We start from the raw sequence: 16,953 nt of genomic DNA, 5'->3' as shown, positions 1-16,953 counted from the left end.
TTTGTCCCTTTTGGTCATTTCCCCCTCTCCCTCCTATCTGCCTGGAGTACAGATGTTAGGTCCATTAATCATTTTTATGGCACCGTGACAAAATACCTGAAATAAATCAACTTAAAGGAGGAAAAGTTTATTTTGGCTCACCATTTCAGAGGTTTCAGCCCATAGTCTCTTGGTCCTATCCCTTTTAGGCCTGTAGTCAGGCAAAACATTATGGTGAGAAGTGTGTGGTGAGGCAAAGCTGTTTACCTCACAGCGAATGAAAAGAAAAAATAGTGAGAAAGCATCCAGCTCCAGTGTCCCCTTCAAGGGGCATACCCCCAATGTTCTAACATCTTTCCATTAGGCCCCACCCCTTAAAGAGTCTACCACGTCACAACAGCTCCACTCATTGGCTGGTGACCAAGCTTTTAACACATGAGTCTTTGGGGAACATTTCTCCCCATTTTGTAAAATGGTGAAATAGTTTCAGATGTTAACTGACTTGCTCAGAATTATTGAGCAAATAAGTACAAATCTTTATGTGGACATTAGGTCTTTTAACTCAGATTCTATCTCTGTCTACTATATTATGCCACATTATCTGAGAGATGCCCCCCTTTGATTACATTTCTTATAGCCATATTTTCATCCAGTAACATTTAAATGCATTTAATTATTCTTTGCACTAACAATTTCAATCTACTGAGAAGAGTCTTTGCACCACTCCATGGACCAGTGAGAAACACAACAGTATATAGGTGATTTACAGGGTGTTCCAAAATTTTTTGCCAAGTTAATTTTAGAAGAACTTAGGAACAGTTATCTTATTTGGGGATCTAAAAGAAGTCTGTCAGGGAGATACAACATGAGTGGAGAGGATCATTAAATGAGAGAGTAAAAGGAAAGTCTTAAGGTCTATGACTTAATGCAGATACAGGCACTACTTTATTGAAGGAAAAGAGACTAATTGAATATCAAATAATCATGGAATTTTAGTATCAATTTGTACAGTTAAATGCATAGCATAAGCTCACAACTGTTTACATTTGCTTTCTCCACATAAACAAACTCTAACAAATTCTTTGAAGCACAAATGGAATCGTTTTACGGGAGTCAGTCATGTGGTCCTCCACTAGTAGGAGGCAAATGGTCTCCATAGTCTGTGTTACATAAGAGAAAAGCAAAGAGATTCAAATTATAAAGACAAAAACAGTGAATGAATCAGCTTAACCATCTTTTTGCATAAGTAAAAATCGATAATTATGGCAATTAAGAATCACATAAAACTAAGAACAAGTTATACCCTCCATAATAGTGTGTTTCAGTGAACCTTAAAGAATTGCAAAAATAATCTAGTAAACTAAGTCCCTAAGTTGTTTGACCTGGACATCAGGAAGATCTAGGATCAAGTCCTGATTTTGCCACCAAGTGGCTCTGTGATCCTGGACAAATCATATAAATTCTCCAAGCTTTTTTTCTCTCACCTGTCAAATGAGAATAATAAGTATGTCTCAAAAACTCACTGTGAGTAGTCAAGGACAGAATGCATGGTGGGTATTAAATGAGGAGAGTACTCATCATTTTAATTGTCCAGGTACATCATAATTAGAATTTCCTTTTCCACTGTATCCAATTCTCCTCAATATACCTATTAAGGTCAACAGGCTACAATTTACTCAATGATACTAATTTACTAGTAACATTGCCCTAATCAATTCCTCTGTGTATGTGTGTACAAGAGTAGGTGGACACATGTGACTGAAACATCTTGCTAAAAGCAATGTGGTTTATTGGGCAGGGAGTGTTATGGGGATTGCCTTTGGAGAAAATGATGACCCAAAGTGGACTAAATTCTTTTCTAAAATGTACATATTATTTGATGAAAGAGCAGGCAAATTAGATGGACTTTTTTTTCCCTGAAATGTATCTTGTTGAACCATCATCTCTGGGAGTACATAATGAATGATTTAGTATAATACATAGCCATAAAAATAAAGAAGAACAAAGTAAAATTCTGAATACTGAGAAAAGAAATTTCATTCTCTATCTTGCTTTCAACAAGGCTAGAAAACACTGATTGTGGATAAGCAAATACAGCAAGTATTCACCTGCCCTTTGGCCACCAAATGTTGGAAATACATGTATACAGAAGACAGGAGGCACAAGAGGATACATAATGGCATATACAGTGCCTTTTAAACATTGTTGGATTTTCATAAGATAGTGGTTATGCTTCTTGGGATCATCCAAATTCCCATTATCTTATTGATACATTTCATATCCTGTTAAGCTACAATCTCCTGGTATACAAGCTGTTTCCCAGATCCTGTCCAAAAGTTAGCACTGGGATTCTCTACTCCTTAGAGCCTAGCTACATGGTGCCTTTGCAGGAAAGATACCATGTGGCTGCTTCCCAGATGCACCTTGTCATAAAAGACCCTGCATTGCATGATACACTTCGGTTACTGGCTCTGAAGCAATGATACTTAAGTAAAAACAAAATAAAAAATTAAAAATTCACTAATTCAGAATATACTCTGGTTGAGTATGAGGCTAGACAAACAGAAATATACCTATGAGAGAAAAATTGACTACAGAAATTAATATTGCAAATAGGAGGCCGGGAAATATTTATTCAAGAAAATAATTGAGGGTCAAGCCTACAGAAGAATAAGTAAGCTAGAATTACAAGCATTTTAAGATCTATTCATTAAAATCTTTAAAAAAATTAAATTTAAATGGTATCAATAACCTAGGTTTGTATTGTCTCATATTCTAAAACTACTAAAGCTTCATGTTTTTAAAAAAAATATTAGGCAATGAAGGTGGTTCTGCAAGTTAAATTGGTGAAATTATACAATTTTTAAAAAGAAACAGGAACAACAATGTTATACTGATTGATCAAATATTAAACTTCCATATCTGGAAATATTCATTGTATCCTTTGAAAAAATATGCATTTGTATACACACACACACACACACACTTAAGTACACAAATACGTGTATGTAGACATAAAATCTGCATACACATTCTGCTTATTTTATTCTTTGGATGAATTAAAAAATAAATCAGAGTTGTAGAATCACCTGAGAAGCTGAATATAAATACCTAAGAATACTTTTCTGGTAACAACAAACAGAAAAGAGCTTCAACTAGAATCAACCCATACTGTTGCCAATAAAATTTTATAAAAATTTCGGTATGGAGGGTAAGTCCACCATCTTTTCAGAAAAATACAGAGTGGAAACGAATGCACCATACAGAGACAAATCTCCAGAACTCAATTTGAAGAGGAGGAAAGGATCACAATTCCCAGAGACCCCTTTACATATATTTGGATGTTTTCCTTTTGTGTACAGTATTGATGAGTGTGCCGTGCGCTCATTGAGAAACCAGCCCTCGGTAATTGTCAGGGATCTTCATTCTGAGTGCAGACTCTACTGGAAATTAATTGCTTCGGTGCAATCTGAACCACATCATAAATGTCATGTAGAAGTTGCAGGGAGTGAGGAGGCAGTGACAGCTCAATCCGCACTGTTTCATTTAAAGGTGGGTAAAACACACTGCGACAGAAGTGCTCTTCATCAATAATTTAGTCCGCAGTGTAAAGCCAAGCCGTGCCAAAGATGCCAGGGGAGCCGCTGCCTCCCTGGTTTTAATGACACCAGCAGGGAGGGGTTGAGGGGCCAGCTCAAATCAACATTCACTGCACATCTGGGCATGTCGGCAGATGAAGATATCAAGGACTGAGCTGACAGGACAAAGGGTTGAAAAAAGAAGTGTAACCTAGAAAACCTTTACTTTGAATTCTTTGTATAAATTCAAGGGAGATGACAGTTCCTAAGGTCATCTTATATAATAAAACTTCAGTGATCTACATAGAGAATTTTAACCCTTTCCAACATGTAATCAAAGAGGATGAAAGTTTAGTTTCTAACGTTTACTTTATGACTCCTAAAATATCCCCGTTTGTTCCCCCCACTAAGACTCCTGCAATGAGCCACACGTGAACAGGGATTGCTTGATTTCATCTCATGAACCCTAATTATGGCTCCTCAGAAGACCCACTACAGTTGGAGGCCAGTCCAACTTCCTCTTAACCTCGGGGAGTTTAATATCTTGGCTACTTCACAATGTGTTTGCTTGAAACTCCGAATTTAGTTTGGGAGCTCCCATTGTAATATAAAAGAAATAATGTAAAATGGTGTGGACATCCCTTCTTTATTGTATCTTAGTTTTTTAAAATTTTAAAATAAAGAAAGAGGTATATGTTTTCACTACCAGAAAAACCACTGTTTCTGGGACTCTCATGCAAAAGTTTAGGGTTTTTAAAACAAGGGCTTTATGAATTATATGAGTTGCAATTTTGTCCTGATCTTCGGAGGACACCATGCATTCCCAGGTTGTGCTATTCCTGGAACCCCGGAGACCAAATTCAATTATCTCATGCTATGTTTTGTATATTTGAAGGACTTCATAGCCTCACTAAGGAATGATTGGATTCTCACACTAAGGAGATTCAGTTCTCATTGAGGAAATTTACTGAGTTTCCATTTTTTCCCAATGGTTTTCATACCAAAACCTGAAGTTAGCAACATTATTAATGCTAATCAGAAGAAAAGCTTAAAATATTTGGCTATAGAAATAAAGAGCAAAAGATGATCAATATATGTGATTTATAAAGAAAAAATATGAGGTAAGCATGAAAGGAATTTTAAATTCATTTAAATATTCTGATAATATTTAATAGTGACTAATATGCAGATGACTGTTATCCGAAACCTAGAATGCCTGAGAAAGCAAGGGGCATATTAATTTCAGCATGTGCATTCATAGGAAGTGTTATAGTAGGAAGCTAGTAAATCTAAATCCCCAAGAGTAAATAGTTATATATAACCTGTCCATCTTGAAGCTCAGGTAGAAAGTATGTAATATAATTTAAAGTACATTTTTAAATACCTTATACAATCCATGTATCCATTGATAACTATAAAACTCAGGAACACAACACAAGAAATTTGAACCATTACTATCAATTACTTCCCCATAAATATCCCTTCTACCTAAACACCTGGTACCTAGGAAAGTTGACAGATCTCGCTATTAATCTACTAATATTTTCAGAAACTCAAGGGAGAAATTGCAAAAACTCTCTAAGACAGAAGGTAACAATCCTACAGGATTTAGATTTGACAGGTCTACCAAGCACAATACAACCCAACCCCTGAGATGGATTTTCCTGATAGAGAGAAATCCCATGTGTTTCTGTGAAAACTCTTAACAGGAAAAAAAAAAATAGTGGCTTTGATACTGAATTCTTATCTAAAATATGTAATAAAGAATCTATAATTATTTAAGTCAGTAGTCATCAAAGTGAAAACTGTGTGAGAACATATATGATTTTCCATTTAATGACTGATAAAAAAAGAATCAATAAAAGTCATATTTTTCAGTTGAAGTTGTCCCATCACTTGTGGCTTGTTTATTTCATTGTTACAGTTAAGGTAGAATAAAAATGACTAAAATCCATTTTTATAAAACAAAAACATTCTCATTTACCAAAAGGATACATGAAGGAGAAGATATTAGAAAATATAAAGTGGAATCATAATGACGATAGATGTAGCTCAGTACTTGCCTATCAACTCCCAAGGGCCTGGGTTCAGTCCCCAGCATCAGGGGTGACAAAGTTGAGCCACACAAAATCACTGGTGTTTGACTATCTTTTATCAATGAAAATGTAATTTCATATAGCTCTACCTAATATTTCTTCAATTTTTAACAGTTCATTTAAATGACATCTCTGATGAGGAATTTGAATATTTGTTAAAATCATCCATCCAACACTTTTATTTTTAAGCTCTACTATATTTCAAGCAATGTATCTGTGTTTTTTGTGTTAAGCAACTAGTACTGAGAATGCTTTCTTCTTAGGGGAAAACAAAGGGGGATTAGGAATAAGTTTAATATGAAGATATTAGGAGTTCTGTTGGATGACAGCTGACAGAAAATGGGCAAACAGTATCTTTGAAATTCGTTCAGTTTACAGAAAATAAAATTTGGGTGATAATAATTTTTCTACTTTTTTCTTTTTGTATCTATAAAAACAATGAAGACCATTCATGTAGAAAACTGCCACAATCTGCTAAGGGCAAAATAGACCTGGGAGGAAGATGTTGCATATGGGCTACATAAACCAATAATGAAAATGGCAGAGGACACAAGTTTCCAATTAATGTCCACATCACAGACCAAAGTTATCTCCACTTTCTCTCCACACTCACATGTATGAATCTCCCGAACTCTGGATGGAACGAATGAAAGTTATAATTATCACTGGATTGTTGTACCCTGAAATGGGACTGAAAGATAATCATGCTGAAGTGTCAGATCCAAAGGATGGCTGCTTTTTAAAAGCCCATTAAACAATATTATTCAATTTAAATGGTAGCATTATCAGAAGGTCTTTGATAATGTAGCTGCTAATTGTGCTCTCTTGATTTCTAACTTTCTTTGAGGGCTTGGGGAACATGAGCTGTTTAAAGCACCTTTTAAGAAAGCTCCTAATATCTTTCTGACTTTGAATATTCCCCTTTTCACTGGAAAGCTGAATAAAACCGGTAACTCTGATTAGAATGAAGTCAGGTTGTACAGAAACACTGTCCTACAATTATACAGGTGTCTCGATGGAGTCAGGTTGTACAGAAACACTGTCCTACAATTATACAGGTGTCTCCATGGAGTCAGGTTGTACAGAAACACTGTCCTACAATTATACAGGTGTCTCGATGGACACTCAGACACCAGTAACCAATAGAGACCTCACAACCACAAAAGAGAAGTCATAATCATTTTGACAGAAGTAGCTATTTTAACAAACTGTGTGTGTGTATGTGTGTGTGTGTGTGTGTGTGTCCACCTTATGAATATTGCCCAAGATGTATGATGGCACTTCACCGATGACAGCAGGTTTCTTTTTAATTAAGTCTGTTATTTAGACTATGATGAAACAACCCAAAATCCAGTGAGTATGCTTGTCTTGTTTTTCTTTGTTTTGGATCCTTAGAACTAGGGTGACTGACTCCTGCCACTGTATCTTTTTCTTCAAATGTGCGGAGTTAGTCATTATAACGCAGTCTGCTCTAAACCTTCTGTGTTGGTAGTTAAATATGTAATATGGGGAAAAAATGGCAGATTGATAACTTTTGTTCATACTTTAATGCAAAAATCACAACTTTTACTTCATTAAAAATATTTACTTACACTAAAATTTTGATTTCTGTCTATACCATATGTTTCTCTGGAATTATAAATTAATTCTATCTTAACAATACCCCTAAAAGCTAATAAAAGGGGATTTTCTAATGATTATTACATATCATATCTCATATATTACATATTCCATATATATTGTAAAAATTACTGATGTGGGATCATGTGAGTGATAAAACATTATGAAGAGGAGTTATTTTAAGCCAAAAGTTTTATAATTCCATGTGAATGTCTTGAAGGGATAAATAAGGATTTTTATAAGAAATCTTTTCTGGATGTTTTTAGTGAGTGAGTTGAGTTCTCCAAAATAATAACTATTCAGGAAGAAATGGATGAAATGAATTTCATTCTAAGAAGCCAACTCTCTTAAGCTCAACCTCCTGCACAATCACAAGATTCGCCTAAGAGCAGTCTTGCCCACCTGTCCTGTTAATGAGGAGAAGTTGCACCTGTCCCACCAGGCATCCACCCTACATTTGAGGAGGTTCAATTTGTCATAAAGTTAAATATTTCCCACAAGAGGAAACCATTCACCTTGACATTTATTCCTTGGCACCCTTGTCTGTGCCCATAGTGTAAAATGGCAATAAATATTCATGGCTATCAGGGGCTGGGTTGGGGAAGAAGACTTTTTCTTAGGAAGAGAAAAGGTGTAATTCAAAGGTAAAGTCTCAGTTACCTTAACCAATTTGAGAGGCCTGAAGTTTGTGAGAAAAGAAAGTGCTCTTGAGATTGGCAGAGGTCAGAGAAGATTGTGATGTGGGTGAGGGGTGCAGGGTCTTTAAGAGAAACTAGGGAAGCAACGTTCCAAATGGGCTTTTTTAGATTCACTTGGGTTTGCACAATATGTTTCTTGAAAGAGTTTGAAGCCCAATATATAAAAAGCTGACTATTTATATATTTGATTCCTTAAAAGCAATTAGGAATACAAAGCAGATGGTCCAGCATTGTAGATTTCCCTTTTCATATTGCTTAAACACTAGAGATCAATAAGTCTAATATAAACAGATGATTTCCATAGCAGGGTTTATAATTAGCTGGCACTGAATGTGTCCAAACTCTAAAATAATTAGCAGAAGCATGTGGCACACCATTAAAACCTTGTGGCTTGTCTGCATTTACATTTATAATTATTAAAGTTAATTATGATGCTTGTGGTGTGGTTCCAAGCGCCTTTACAACTTAGATTAAATATTTTTTTTTTAATCCCACAACTTCCTTTCTAACCTACCTTGAGCCTCTGGAAAACAGTAAAATTGGCCCAAATCAGAAATGTATAGCTGCATTTTATTTATTTATTTATTTATTTATTATTTGCTCCAAAGAATAAAAATCTGACTTTATCATGAAAGATAGATTCTTCTTAAAGAGCTGGCACCTTTCTCAACTGATAACGATATTTAGATCTTGAATTTTAATTTATTCATAATCATGGGGATAGCCAGGATAACAACACTTACAAGTTTTTGGAGTGAAAGCTGTCACTTTGAGAGCTAAATTAATGGCAAGTTAGTGCCAGTGTAATCTTCTCAATCTATTATATAGTAGTAGAACATTTTAAATAACATACTTACATTTTTGATTTGAGGTCTAAAGATACTCTGTGTTATTTTAGAGTGCAGTTAATATTTCACAGGAGGGGAAGCAAGCAGTTTATCATTATTTTTGAAGTCAATATCCCCAAAAGGGTATTTAGTAAAGCTCTTGCCAGTATTAAGAGCCGTGGACACAATAAGATGTGTAACACAGACCTGCCTTTTCTCCAAAAACAATGAGCATCTTAGTTCTACCAACAGTCATGCTAACCAGGAGGCACATTTCTTTAAAATCTGCATCAAGATATGTGATGACATGTTTTTGTAGATCTTGTACACGGGTGTCATCCATTGTCATTGCAACAACTGGCCAGTGTTCTTAATATAAATCTCATTAAATCTGGAGGCTTTTCAATGTCTGGTTAAGAATATTCTATGAACATTTGTACTCTACATCCTATCTGATGCACCAGGCCAAGTTTAAAGGCATAATCCTTAACATATTTATATGTCAGTAAATCAGAAAAGGAATATTAAATACCTTATTTTCCACATCTGTTCTCAGATATTTGTTACTATATTTAAACTATCTATGCCCAATTAATGTAACAAATGTGTTTTTTTTTAATTTAAAAAAATGCTTTGACTTACCATAGTTTAAAGTGATTTCATAATCTTTCATTTTCTGGTGCTTTTCATTTGCTAGAATTTTATGTAAATTCCATACACAGTATCTTGCAAAACAAAAGAACTGTTTTCAATTATTTTGCTTTTTAGTTAATTTCTATCATATTTTACATGAATTTAAATATGTATTCTCATCTATCTAAAAATTGCAAAATACATTTCTATGAAATATCTAAATTCCAGGCTCATTTTTCCTGATAATAAAAATAAATTTTTATGAAGAGAAATAATGTTTTTCATCATGAATAAAAATCTTTTCTTTGATCATTTTTCCTAAAACATCATTTAGAGGTAAAAAAAAATTAAAATATGCTTTATTCAAACTATTGATATTAGAAGAAAAGAAATTCATGCTAATATTATTGCTAATGAAATATATACAGACATACAGATACTGTTATGTTAATATGCCAGATTAAAAGGAAATTATGTAGGATCAGCAGTGATTTTTAAAATCACTTTTATTTTTTTAAAAATTTTAAACAATCATGTCCAATGAAACTTAATGGTCATCACTGACCAGGAGAGGAACAGAAAAAATAAAGAGAAGGAGATGGGATGAGATGGACCAGTGTAAGAAAAGCTTCACTATCAGGAAGGAAAAAGAAAACAGGGAGAGGAGTACATACAAGGGGTCAAGCAGAAGCATAAGACTATGGAACCTACATTTAAAAATATCTCCTTCTGGAAAAGTTCAGGAATGTTCACCTTGCCCAAGATCATACCTGCACAGTCCTCCAAGAGTAAGTGAAGTCATTTCCTCAGAGCAAGTTTTAGCATCCGTATAACTGTTTGCATGACAGATCTACATACTCTCTGCTTATTTTCAAAATTTTACTTGAGAGTACTTTCATCAACTGTTATTCATCTATTATTTTTCAAAAAAAAAAACAAAAAAAAACCCACAACTACTCAGTTCACATATCATTCTTCACTGAGGCAACTCAGAGAGAAAAAAAAAAATTAAAGTTCTTATCAAGATAAGGGGATCTATTTTTAAGAAATCAAGTGATATTAACATTTTGTATTCCCTGCAATCATGCATGACATTGTTCACACAATTTAATTTTAGAAACATGAATTATGTCATTCTTCATCAGTATTACCCATAACTTGCACTTTCCAGGTGTCTTTTGTGTTTAAGACAGCTTATTAGGTGCCAAAGTCACTAAGATTAACCTGGAGTGACTCGGAGCCTGATTGGGGAGATGGAAAATGTCAGGAGTGATAATAGAAAGCCCGGTTTGCTCTGTGAGAAATGCATAGTACAAACCATACGTGATGGACACTCAGCCAACAGTCACCCAGGAACCCCTCACTCAAATACTGAAACTTATGAAAAACTTTTTATAGGAGGATTGGACATCCCAAATTCCATAGTGTGGGACATGGGGATAAAAATTTCCAGGCCAAGAACAAAGGTACAAGTAAACAAAATACATTCAGAGAAGAAGAAAAAAATAGCCAATTTGAAGGAATAGGTAGATGTCACCTTGAATGAGGTTTCTAAGGAGTTTTTGCTTTAATTGTCAGGCAATAATAGATTTTGAAAACAAAAACCCTTTCATACAGGGCCTGTTTGGGTTCCTTTTTCTCACAATGTATACTATTGTATACTATCTCCACGTCCCTGCCGCCAAATCAACACATCTTTAAACCCCATTTTGCCCATGTCAATATATCCTTGGCCTATGGAAAATAAAACTGAGGTCACATCCTCCCTGTAGCCCAAATGTTTTCATTTCTTAAATCTCCAATAATAAAAAAAAAGTCCCTATTCCTCTTTTAGAAGCCCTATGTTCTTCTCCCAGACTATTTAAGTCTACTCCATGTCCATCACACAATCTCTGGCCCACACTTCAGTTTCCTGGCTCAGGCCAGACCAGGAGATGTCTGGAATGTGACAAGGTAGTATAAGCCTGCCAACTCTATTCTGTTAGCGAATTTATTTTCTTCTCTTAGACGGATGATAAAAATGTCACGGTGTGATGCTTTCGCAGGCCTAGGAGCTCCCACCTACAGCTGTGGGGCTTGTGTGGGACCCGCAGCCAAGAATGCCATAAGGAGCACAGACAGCAACTCTACCGTCACTGCTTCTCCTGCATTGCTCATTCTCCTGCTAAATGATGCAATGGGACCCCCTCAGGGATTCTGAGTCTGATCATGTTTTTCTTGCGATTTTTTTACTTCCATCTTCCCTTCACTAAAGCGGCCCAAACTGCTGAATTTTTCATGAAACAGATAATATCATTGTACACAAGATAATGGCATTCAAATACATCCATCTGGTTGTTAGCTCTGACTACATTGATTGCAATTCTACTGAAAGAATATTTACCAAAAATGATTTTTTTCTCTGCTTTTGTAGTATTAAAAATGCACATTTTCATAAAGGAACTATAGAGGGACCCGTATACATACATAAGCCAAGAGGGAAAAATGAACTGAGAAATTAAGCAGCAGTCCCTGGGGCTCATCCAAGAACAACAGTTTACTTTTTCTCAAAGATGGATTTGAAATCCAGATGAGTTTTATGACTCAATGATTTTGTACTTCCATCAACCGAAGAACGGATGGTGGAAAACTGAGTTGCACTGGTGTGATAGACAAGGGCCCAGGCAGTTTCCCCTAAAGATTGGAAGATGCAGAGTCATGTCATTCACCATATCTAGAAAGGCAGTTGACTATGGAACAGGATGAGCGAAACAGACTTCCTCTTCCAGGCATTTCTCTGTCTCCCTGAGTATTGCCAGTGATAGGAAAGATAAAGAGAAAAATCAGAGTCGAATTGAGAAAAGGAGAACACTAAGAAAGTATGTCCTTTTGATTTGGCCTTTCTTGGCCTAGAATTTGGCCTATGAGTTGAGGATGAATCATCACCCGTGTGATTCAAACAAGGAGAGTTCACCATTTTTCTTTTTCACATCTCATCTAAAAAGTAGAGTTTCTGTCTCTGTCATGAAAGGTTACTCAAGAGTTCCTGAACACTAACTACCTCAATCTGTTTATTCATAAATGATGCATTTATTTATTTACTTTGCTGTTCTAATTGCCATTCTTACATTCAGAAGTCAAATGGAAAATTAATTCAGCATGTTGGTATAGGTGTAACCATTATGTCATAAGATGTTGTTTTCCTGGTACTTTTTCTTTGTCCTGTTCAACTACAGTCATGTCATATTAACTGGTTTGGATTCTTATTTGAATAATTGCTAAGACATTTTCTAACTGGCATGAGATTTTTAATTGAATGTTCAATTAATTCAATTACCCCTAGCTTCCCTAAATTCTAGACAATTACCCCTAGCATCCTTAAGTTCTAGACAAATATTTTTATCCAATATATGAGTGAAACAACAAGTTTATTTCACTCCATAGTATCTTTGATTTTCTAAACCAAAAGAAATGATGCATAGCCCTTAACCTTAATATTTTCTGACCAAGAACTCTATCATTCTTTCATACTTACAAGACATGCAGATAGAAAATTACTTTGGACATTCAAGAAATGTTTTAAAGACAGTCAGAAATTATCCCATTATGAAGAGGTGATTTTAGTGTTCAAAAAGTATTGCTAAAATAAACACATATCCCCACACATAGAGACAAAGAGATCTCTTGAACAAAATTCAAATTGGGTGAGAGTAGGTATGGTGGTAGGTCTGGTGCATACATTTTATGCAGTGTTATTTTCATGGATTAAGAGATAAATCCAGATTCAGGGAACCCGCGATAATTTCCTCTAGGTGCTCTAGACCATATCTAGAACTTCTTGTGAATCCAACAAAAGAACTAATGAATGTGCAGTCGGCAGGTAATTCAAGTCATTGTTCAATCAGGAAAGACAACTCTGCTGGGGTGATGAATTCCTCGTTCTCTGAAATCATGTTATCATTTGTGAAACAGAGAGGTACACAAATTGCTGCCAATGTTTCATGTTCCTAAAATCAGTAAAAGGTTTTATGTAGTCTCCTATATTTTCAAAATAAGTTGAGGATTCCGTTTAGAACTTACTCATTGGCCTGAAGTGCCCCCCCACACACACACTTTTTTAACCAACTATAATAAAAACCATATGGCACATGGATACACAGCTCCCCGAATGGAATGTGTAATACTGGGTTTCTGTTATACTAGTGCAAGCCCTGCAAACCAACCAAAAAGAGGGAAGTCTGTATCCAAACCATCTTATTAAATAAGCCTACCTCTTGATGTTGGATCTTGTTCAAATAACTACCATTTTTGCCAGCCAATGCTTTAGCCAGTCCTTTGCTTAGCAAGGTAAACTTTTTTCTAACAGCCATATAAACTGTCAAAAATCTCTAAATCAGAGAACAAAAGCACTGCTGTAGCAATAAAGTGATCTTCCTTATTTTGAATATCAAAGAGAAATTGTCAATAGCAGTAATTGTGTGGAGACCCCTTATTCAAATACCCTTCCAATGGTTATATTATTGAAAACTAAATAACCATGGAGGAAAGTGGAAGGGATAACTGGGTATGTTGACTTTATCCAGTGGGATGAAAGAAAGGGCCATCGTCTGTGTTTTTCTAATAAACTCTAAAGTACATTGTAGGGAACTGATAAATATTAACAGCAGCAAATAGGCCCCTTATAAATCAGTAGGCTTCCTTTTACATTATAGCATACAAAGAACTATTAAGTCGTTTTTACTTTCTTCCATTTAATAAATACACATTTTTGTTTGGATGAGGAATATAAATGTTAGATTTCCAATACAGATCTATTATCTTCTACCACTGTTTCTGTACTTCCTCCCCACTCAAGTAGGAAAACCAATTCACTACACTCTCTAATTCCCTGCCTTAGGACTAAAGTCTAGGTCAGTCTGCTTCCTACCTCTGTACACGTAAATCTGTCTCAACTCCAGTGACTTTTCCTAATAATACACAGCTCTTTTCACATTTTAAAAAATGTAGATAACATCGGTCCACATTGTTTTAGGACATGTGGACAAATTGTTTATAAATACTGCAAGTTCTACCATAACAAAAATAATTTTTAAAATGTAGTTACTTAGTATCTACTTTAAAATAATCATGTTAGGATATGGAAAAGAAAAATATATAGTTCCTATGCTTTATTTTTTTAACAATAAACAAGAACAAATAACAATGCAGCACGAATAACATAAGCACCATATATATGATTACGTTCCAATTTTATGGGATTCAGAGGAATGAGAGGGTACCCGGGGCAGGAGTGGTTAGGGAAAGCTGTATTCAGGGAGTATAACAAGGAATAATAGAGGAAGGTGCCTTAGAAATCATACAAACCAACCTTCTCCTACTACAGATGAGAATATCAAGAGCCAGGACAAGGAAGTGACTCTCAGGTTGTCAGAGAGAGATGACAGAAATGCAGAGTATTTAAGTTTCAAATATCAAGGTCTTATTTTCTCTCTATCAGATAAGATCACATTTTCTCTGATTTTCCAAAATCTATCTTATTCAAGAAAAGCAGACATGAGATCATAAGATCAATAAAATCCAGTTGTTGTTAGGGGTTGGCAAACTATTTTGTTAAGGGCCAAATACTTTGGGTTTTACAGACCATGTGGTCTCTCACAGCTACTCAGTGCTCTATCTATAATATGTGCACAAATAAATTCCAATAAAATTAGAATTTTATTGGTAAAAATGAACTGGATTTGATCCAGGCCATACTCAGCCAGCCCCTATTCTATGAGTATATAACAAATATAAGACCTATGTACAAGGTTAAATCCAATCTTATGATACTGTTAGAAAATGTTGCTTCTGAACCAAGTTCTGTCATTGTGATTGCCACCATTCTTCCTTCTCTTAGAAACTAAGGCAGTATCTTACCTGATCTCTTAAGATGTTCCTGCTCCATATAGCTTTAGGAATTAAAGTCAGTAAACAATGGTTGCACTAGTATACAGTCATTTTTAAATTTTTTTTCTCACAGCCCAGATTACTCAGGAGGCATTACCTGGGTAGACATTCAACTGGTACTATAGGAATTAAGCTAATAAAATCAAAGTTTGCAGAAAAGTTAAACTCTGAACCTAATTTGAATGTTTCACTGTACTACCTGTACAATTTGTCTTCCATGACCTCCAGTGGAGATTGATCTTACCCATTATTTTGACCCTGCATTCTCTGGAAACTTGTAATACACATTTCCACAGAAGCCAGAAACCCACTCAGAGATGCTTTCTTTTCCTTAAGGGAATATACTGCTCTGCCTTCAACTGTCATGAAGGTTGCTAAAAGCATCATATCTTAGTGACACTTTGCTGAATTTCAGAAATAGATTTATATTACATAAAACCTAGAGTGTCACAATCGGAAAAGAACAGGAATACAATATCCACAAGCAGATTTTTAACTCTGAACTTCTACCTCCTAACCTCAGGGTAAATCAAGAATTTTCTCCACTTGGGTATCCTCAGTCCCAGAAAGAGGTGCTATGGAGTCCAACCAACTCAAGCATTTCTGCTACATTGTTTGGAGTTCTTTGAAATTTAAAGCAAAAAAGACTATTTGAAACCAATTTAACAAGGGATATCTGTGACCAAAGTTGCTAAATGATTAAAGCTTTAAAATTAATCACCAACAACTTCATCACAAAAATACCAATGTGCATTACAATATCACCTTTGCTTCTGAATGATTTACAAATTTATCGATGATAGACTCAGAGAGCCCAGATGTATGAAAATGTATCCATTATGCATAGTTGGTACTGACCCATCCCATTTTCTTTGACACCTCATTTTCCTTCCTAATCCTAAAGGTTGAGCTGGTTGGAATCTATGTAAATAGGGGTTTAGCAAGACTGTAGTCCAAGTGGCCTGGGGTACAGCATCCCAAAGCCAAACATGGATGAGTAAAGTACATGTAACCAAAAAGTCACTTTTTCTCCAAATGTTTAGATAGCCCTGAAAAACAAAGCCAAAGAAACTGAGGAAACTAGAAGACTCAGACGTGGGAGAAGAAATAACTGAGAGGGAAGGAAAGAAAGACATTCTCCAAATGCTTTTCAGTGACAGCAAGGGTGGAAGGACACCCTGATTTCCAGAACACACAAAACACGTTCTACACGCTGCAAAGAAAGTCTCTTTCTTTCTTCTTCAAAAGAAATTAAATAACTTTCCAAGACCCTCAGCAATTCATGCCTTGGAAAAATTAAATAGGGATACATGTTTTTCTCCCTCAGGCATTTTTCCAGATTGGATGCAACCAAGCTGCAAAAATCTCACTAAATTCAACAATATTTTTTTTAATTCAAATCAAAAGTAAAATATTTGCTGGTAGATATATCTAAAATGTTCTGCAAATTACAAATCAGGATATAGAAATGATTATATGCACTGGAATGATATAAATCATAATATATTATAAATCCAATATGTGAATCCAGTGTGTGACTTTTTTCCCCCCTCCTTATTTTTTCCTGTCCACACTGTCAGTGTCCTGCACTATAGTT

Source organism: Marmota marmota, unplaced genomic scaffold (genome assembly GCF_001458135.2).
Source record: "Marmota marmota marmota unplaced genomic scaffold, marMar, whole genome shotgun sequence".
In the NCBI taxonomy this organism is placed as follows: Eukaryota; Metazoa; Chordata; class Mammalia; order Rodentia; family Sciuridae; genus Marmota; species Marmota marmota.
This window is presented reverse-complemented; position numbering follows the sequence as displayed.